The following is a 7890-nucleotide window of genomic DNA, read 5'->3' on the forward strand; positions in this document are numbered from 1 at the left end:
GTATGTTTGTAAATGTGTTAAAGATATAGGCTGCTGTGCTGGCATTCGCTGCGAATTAAAAGATCCGTAGGCAGGTATATCGCTGAGTAAAGCTAGAGCCGTACGACTTGAGCTCACTTTCACTATTGGCGGCCGCCAGCTGTTCCCTCCTCCCCCCCTGCCCCTATCATTACCTTCTAACTACCTTAGTACTACGCAACACTGCCTTACATTCTTAGCAACCAGTAACAAAATGCTAGGCATGATTTTTATCTATACCTATGGTTCACTGTACAAAGAGTTGACCAAATATTTTTTTGTATAGTTATATAGCGTAGCCAGCGTAGTTATCAGCCTATTGTTAATATTTTTATGTACAGAATAAACTAAATAATTTCATTTAAACCGTTTTTAAAAATCTGAATTTTTATTTTAAAAGTATTAGGTACCTACTTCTGCCCGGAGATTAAACATTTAATCACGCTTAAGCTAATGTTTTCTCTATAGAAGACTAATTTACTTTTTACTTATCACACCTTCACTTTTTATGAACTATCATTGTTTTCCACGTAACAATGGACACAAAGCATTTAATAAAGAGAAAATTAGACCTATTTCATTTCGCGTCTAATTAATAAGTAGAATTCTAAATTATAGAAGTTATAAATTCTGTTAATTGCCTGCCCACCTATTATTATTATTACCTACTCGTTTATCATAGTTTACGATAAATTATCTATAACTTTTTATATTTAGTCTTAAGTTTTGTTAGTTTTAAACACAGTGTTTATGTTCATCAGATTTTTTTTATTATTTATGAGTTAGCCCTTGATTACAATCTCACCTGATGGTAAGTGATGATGCAATATAAGATGGAAGCGGGCTAACTTGTTAGGAGGAGGATGAAAATCCACACCCCTTTCGGTTTCTACACGACATCGTACCGAAACGCTAAATCGCTTGGCGGTATGTCTTTGTCGGTAGGGTAATAACTAGCCACGGCTGAAGCCTCACACCAGCCAGACCAGGACCAATTAAGACAATCTCAATCGACCCAGCCGGGGATCGAACCCAGGACCTCCGTATTGTAAATCCACCGCGCATACGATGGAGGCCTTAAAATAATACTTAATTAAATTACTTCTTGTTCGTTAGTCTTATAAGTAATTATTTTTAAGATACTTTGTCTCAACAAAAAGCCTAATATCTTATCAAACAACAAATTAAATTCGCGTGTTTATCTTTTTAATAAAATGACTAAGTTATATTACATACATAAAGATCACCTACCTACATGTGGCAGATTACGACAGGTTCCGGAGATACATGATACGATATGAGTCATTGGAAGTTTAGTCAATATAAAATTCTAGTTAATTTATGCATTGAGAATTAGTTTTTCGTAATTGGTAACTGGTGATGTTAATTGGTAGTCACCCTACCTGTTGTACTTTAATGGAAGAAGTATTAACGTCCTGTTTGTAATCGATTTTATTTACGCAATATGGTACTCGCTTTTACTTTGTTGAGCTACCAAGTTGAATTGCGTAACAAAGTTGTATTTACTCTTTTAATAAATACAACTTTGTTGTCGTTCAAGATTCAAAATGGTCCTGATCGCATACAATGATTAAGTTAAACTTTATGATTACATAACTAAGACATGTACTACTTATAAATGTCATTCTATACATGTAATAGGTGACTGCGTTGGAAATTCATAACTCGTGAGTCCTACTCATAGAAGATAGCGAGAGAGCCATAGCCAAATGCAATATAAACTTATCTTTAAAATTATAATTATCGAACAATTTACACAATTACAAATCCCGCTGGAACCATGAATTTTTCCGGGATGAAAAGCAGCTTAAGTCCAATTTGTTTATACCAAATTTCATCCAAATTGGTTTTCGGTAGCTTAGGTTTAGCGATGAATAGGTAAAAGATAGACAAATAGTCAGACTTACATTTGCATTTATAATATTAGTATGGATACTATAGTTGAATTAAAAGTAATAAATTATCTGTGCTGTAGCGATTTACAAATATAATTTACTCTATATAAAGCTTTGTATCGATCCTTTAAAAACATGGTAATACATTTATAAGGATCTATATATAATATCTATTTATATTGTAAGTTCGCTGAAGCCAGTTTATAAGGACAAACGTGATTACGGATTACATGATAATGTTACAGATCACAGTTGCGTTATCGTATTTCAAAACATACTGGAACTGGGTTAGGCTTAAACATAAACATAGATATGTGAAACAACTAATCAATGAAGTGTGGCTATAAGTTGAGAAGGTACTTACAATAACAATATTATAATCACGCGATGCATAAACCATCGTGTAGTGTGAATTTTCAGAAGGATCATATTATATAAGGTAGTATTTTTAGCAACAAAACTGATTATGATTAAATTTGTCTATCTATTTATTATATCAACCACCCGAAGAACTTTTACAAGATTTTTACTTGGGACTTAAATTAAAATTAAACCAAAATGTTGTAAAAATAAAAATTTATATTATATTTATAATAGATATTTGATTTTTTTTTCTACCTTAACCACAGAATACACTATATGAACAAGTAGAAGTACCTAAATTATGATAGATGAAAGAATAGTGGACGAAAAGTTGTTTGTGAACTCAATGTCATAAATTGGTAAAAAACTACTACACTTTGAATGATGTTCATTCATAAATGAAACTTTTAAATAATGTAATTTTGTCTGATTTAGTCACGATAGATTTCAATACTGAAACGATATGAAGGTAATATTAAGAGTTGTGAACTTGTGGTTGTGACGCGAAACGAGGTAACGCGCGTGCGTTGAAGTCTTTTGTTAGCGATAATTATATGTTTACATCACAACATCGTAATTCGTACGAGTACCTTGGTAGTATCTAATCTAATGACTATATATTATAGGTTTCACGGGACACCTACCATTTTCTGCTGGTTCATATGGCTAGAAAAGTTAATATATCGTAAAATATCAAAAAGCAGACTCAGGTGTGTCTTTATGTAACTTTTATAAGTTCGAAATAAATACGAGGTGTTTTAAAACGCAACATTTGCCTTCATCAACACGCAACATACATGCAATAGTAGTAATATTTTTTTTTGCAATAAAACAATTAAGCACTATTCAAAATTGAGTCATGGTCCAAATAGCAATAAATTTATTATTGTACATTTACTGTGTAAAATGTACTCAATATTTCAATGTAATATTTAAATAAATACAAATTAAAATAATATCGTAATACACCATAACACACTTTACCTGCCTGCCTCCATGGTAAAGGGACCAAGAGGTCGTGAGTTCGATTCCCGCCCGCTGAACTATTATCGCGCACACTTCAAAAATTCAAAATTCATTTCTTTCAAGTAGACTCAATTACAAGCACTTTTGACACGTCAGTTGACTATTTGTAAAGATTCTAGCACCGGTTTGGAAGACAAGTTCTGCTGAGAAGAACCGGCAAGAAGCTCAACAGTCGCTCTTTAAAAAAATCATACAGTATTATAATTTACAATTGATATCATCATTACAATTTCTTATAGTTTTGCTTCTTGTGTGAAGGTGGAAGCTGATCCGATGGCCTCCAAGCCCCTTTAACATTAAGGAACTCATCAATGGTATAGTAACCTCGAATAAGTGTTTTTAACTTTTTGTTGGTACGGTGTTTTTTCGACTAATTGGCGGAGAACAGGAATATTAGTCATATATTTAAAAAATATATATATTAATTAAGAAAAAGACACTAACCGTTTTGAAAATAAACTAGCCCATACTAATAAAATATTTATATACAATCGGTGTCATCAACTCAATCAATTTTAATTAAATGCGTCCATTAGTTCCTTGACTTAATATAACGTATCTTTTACAAAGGTCACGAAACAAGATCATCTTAACATTTATTATTGGCCTTGATTGGTTATACGTTATAAAAATGAATCAGACTGATATATTTTGAAAAAAAATACATAAATATGATCGTCACAGAATACCAACACGTAATCTGAGATACATCTATATAGTTATAGTTAGTTTAGCTGTAGTTGTCTTTGCAAAGCCACATTTAATGAGGGATTGAAATGAAAATTAGTATAGAAGGTTCAATAATAAATTATTAAAAAAGAATAGTCATAATCTGAGTACATATCTACTCACTTAGATAAGCAAAATTTTATTACATAGAAATTAGTTAACTACTAACTGAATATTACAAAATTTTGACGAAGTATTGAAAAGAATTACGGAATTCACTTTAATAGTAGGTGCACAAGAATTATTCAAATTTGTACCGAGTAGTAGTAACGAGGTATTTACCTTACCTTACCTTACCTTATCAGCCGATAGACGTCCACTGCTGGACATAGGCCTCTTGCATGGACCTCCAAGCACAACGATCTCGAGCCGCCAGCATCCAGCGGCTCCCTGCAACCCGCTTGATATCCTCGGTCCACCTAGTGGGGGGTCGCCCAACACTGCGCTTTCCGGTGCGGGGTCGCCATTCCAGCACCTTGGGGCCCCAACGTCCATCGGCTCTTCGAACTATGTGGCCCGCCCATTGCCACTTCAGCTTCGCGACTCGCTGAGCTATGTCAGTGACTTTGGTTCGTCTGCGGATCTCCTCATTCCTGATTCGATCACGCAGAGAAACTCCAAGCATAGCTCGCTCCATCGCCCGCTGAGTGACTTTGAGCCTTCTAATAAGGCCCATAGTCAGCGACCAAGTCTCGGATCCGTATGTCATCACTGGCAACACGCACTGATCGAAGACTTTCGTCTTCAAGCACTGAGGAATTTCGGACGAAAAGATGTCGCGGAGTTTCCCGAACGCTGCCCAGCCGAGCTGGATTCGGCGATTCACCTCTTTCTCAAAATTGGACCTACCTAACTGGACTGTGTGTCCTAGGTATATATATTCGTCTACAATTTCGAGCGCAGAGTCCTCAACAATAACTGAGGTATTTAGAATTGCGAAAGCAAACATTAGTAATCAATGTTATAATAGTAATTAATAATAGCGTGTACTTTTAATGTAATTTCGTTTTGTAAGTGAACAACAGGCTTGCAACGCAATACATAATTTTTATTAATTACATAATAGGTGTGCGGAAATCGCAAATGTTTTTTGTTTCAGTGAGAACGACCCTCCAGCGGAACCGGATATACGCGAGGTCTGCGGCCCACCGCGCTGTGTCTTTCTTATATCATTATGTGAGATGGTACATGGTTAGCTACCAACTAAGCCTGGTCTTACTTATATTGAGCAATATTATTGCCTTTAATTCGTATCAGTAGCTGTTGACTTTGTGTGTGATAGTAAATTTTAACCGTTTTTTTTAAACTGTAATGTGAAAATTTACCTTACGGCCTTAAGAATGAAATTTTGCAACACTAAAGTATCTTTTGTTCTTCTCCAAAGTCTGATTCATCTTTACACAAAAAAAAAACGTTTAAATTGGTTAAGCGTAAAAATGTTACAGACAAATAGATAGACTATATCTGTTTGTTTGTTTATCTCTGATAGAGTCCGAGATATAAATTAAAAGTAATAAAATAAATAAAAAATGAAAAGTAAGAATACACAAAAAATTGTAATTGTGTGTCACTCGGTCTCTCTAATCTGTGAAACCAATGAACGGGTTTCCATGTGGTTTTCACACATGAACATTACACATAGCTTCAAGCAATATCTATACTAATATTATACGACTAAAAAGTTTGTTTGTTTGCTTGAACGCGCTAATATCAAGAACTACTGGTCCAATTTAAAAAATACTTTTACTGTTTGGAAGCTACACTATCCCTGAGTGCTATAGGCTACATTTTATCTTTATTCTTACGGGAACGGGATCCACGCGGGTAAAACCTGATAGTACATACATATAGGCTTTGTTTTATTGAGATTGAACGCTCAGAAGACAAGTTATCCGGAGACGGCCGTCTGTAAAACATTCAATAAACTTGGTAATATTACGTTATCAAGCGACCGTTCACAAAGAACGTTGACTGGCGCGTTAAATTTACATAAAGTGAAATTTTATTAATATTAATGTCATGTCATTAGTATAATAAGGAATTCCCTCAGAGCCAAAAGTTTCTCACTCTTACATATATACCTGCCTCAACCACCAACATTCACTTTTGTTTGACATTGCATGCATTTAGTAAGAGTAATGGCTAATTAAATCTTTTGAGCTGTGAAATGAACATTACTTACGATATATTATTTAACCTACTTTAAGATATGATTATATTAGTTTCGAAGTAAATTCGAACTTTTGAAAGCGAAACTTGATACGATACCTACGTAAGAACGTATCTACTTATTTATAGAAATAAATAAATAAATATCAAAAGTTTTAAATAAGTGTTACATCCGATTTATATAATACGCCATAGTAAAAAAAACAAAACAAGAAATCAATGAATCTTGTAAGACACCTCTTATTTTACAAATAGATACTACGTAAGTAATTGGATTGTCTCGCATACTTTCGCAGCTGATCGCGTAACCTCGAACAAGAAAAGGTCACACAAAAGTTTCATAGAAAATGTTCCATCATAAAGGATTTTTTGGTTATACTTACGTTCTATTCCAGATGTGTGTAAAATCCGGATTTGTCACTTCACTAGATTATAATGGTGGTTTTACACTCGCGGGCGCGCGCATGGTGAGCGGTGCGGTTGGTCGGGTCGCCAGGCGAGCACTGCGCGTTGAACTCGCAAGTCCGGCCCTCTGCCACCCGCCACTCGTTAGCCTTTTCTACTGACTCACGCAAAGGCTTTTATTTCATGGGTTTTTCTTTTTAGTCACTTTTAGCCAAATTTTAGACGATACTCGTATTTATCTTTGATACAGTTCAATCTAATTGCACTTGTATAGATATACAAAAAAATCTTATTAATATAAAAAGCTTACTAAAAGTAAAATATAGTAGTACTTTCTCGTACTATACATTAGTATAGTACGAGAAAGTGATTAATATGATAGATTAATATGATCAAGTTTTCAAATGTATACTGCTCAAATCATTTTTGAATAAATTATTTTAGTACAAGGCTAGATTGAATCTTGAAAATGGCTTAGGCTTCTTCTTTCGTCACACAAATAATATAGGAAGAGGGTGAAATAAAATACAGATTGTAAGGGCTCGTAAAGTATACTCTAGTTTAATTTTACAAAAACAGAGTTAGTCAGCAGAAATTCATTCAAGACGAAGTAGAGAACAGCTAGTTTCATTATAAAATAGACTTTCTAAATCAATTAGGTTCGTATCATTAATTAATACGTTTGGACGTTATTAGACATTAATACTAGATTTTAGATACTATCAATGAAGTCACGAAGCCTCCAATATTCCACATTCATGGAACTGGTCTCAAGTCCGAGGTCCTAGATTCGATTCCTTTCGCTTGTTTAGTCGTACCCACTCCTTTAAGGCTTTTTCCTTAGACGGTAAAGCGGAATTGGTTCCCAACTTTGCTACTTTCGCTTGTAAAGAGATCTGTAGCGTATTTTTCGCTTTACAGGAAACGTTACAGGAAACGTTGGGGTCCCAAAGTGCTTACATGGCAACCCCGCACTTCGAAGGGCAGTGTTGGTCGACACCCCCACCAGCTGGACTGACGACATTAAGCGACTCGCAGGTATCCGCTGGATGCAGGCGACTCAGGATCGTGATGTTTAGAAGTCCTTACAAAAGGCCTGCATGTGGACGTCCATCGGCTGATATGATGATAATGAAAGCTCCTTCAGTTTTGCATACAAACACACCATGAATAGAGGCACACATAAAAACATAAAATTAATACATAAAATATTATACATAAAATTAATTATAATATGTAGGTATTATTATATTTGTATAGAGGC

General features: G+C 34.6%; 1 protein-coding gene across 2 annotated transcripts in view; it reads right to left on the reverse strand.

Annotated features, from left to right (window-relative positions):
* Positions 1 to 6764, reverse strand: part of LOC112044902 (chitin synthase chs-2) — a 32019-nt gene extending 25255 nt beyond the window's left edge. For both annotated transcript variants that reach the window (XM_024080907.2, XM_024080906.2), the window contains exon 1: positions 6605 to 6764. The gene's annotated coding sequence lies outside the window, so the exon portion shown is untranslated. The remainder of the gene's footprint in view (positions 1 to 6604) is intronic.
* Between the last annotated feature and the right edge of the window lie 1126 nt (positions 6765 to 7890).

This window comes from Bicyclus anynana, chromosome 3 (genome assembly GCF_947172395.1).
Source record: "Bicyclus anynana chromosome 3, ilBicAnyn1.1, whole genome shotgun sequence".
In the NCBI taxonomy this organism is placed as follows: Eukaryota; Metazoa; Arthropoda; class Insecta; order Lepidoptera; family Nymphalidae; genus Bicyclus; species Bicyclus anynana.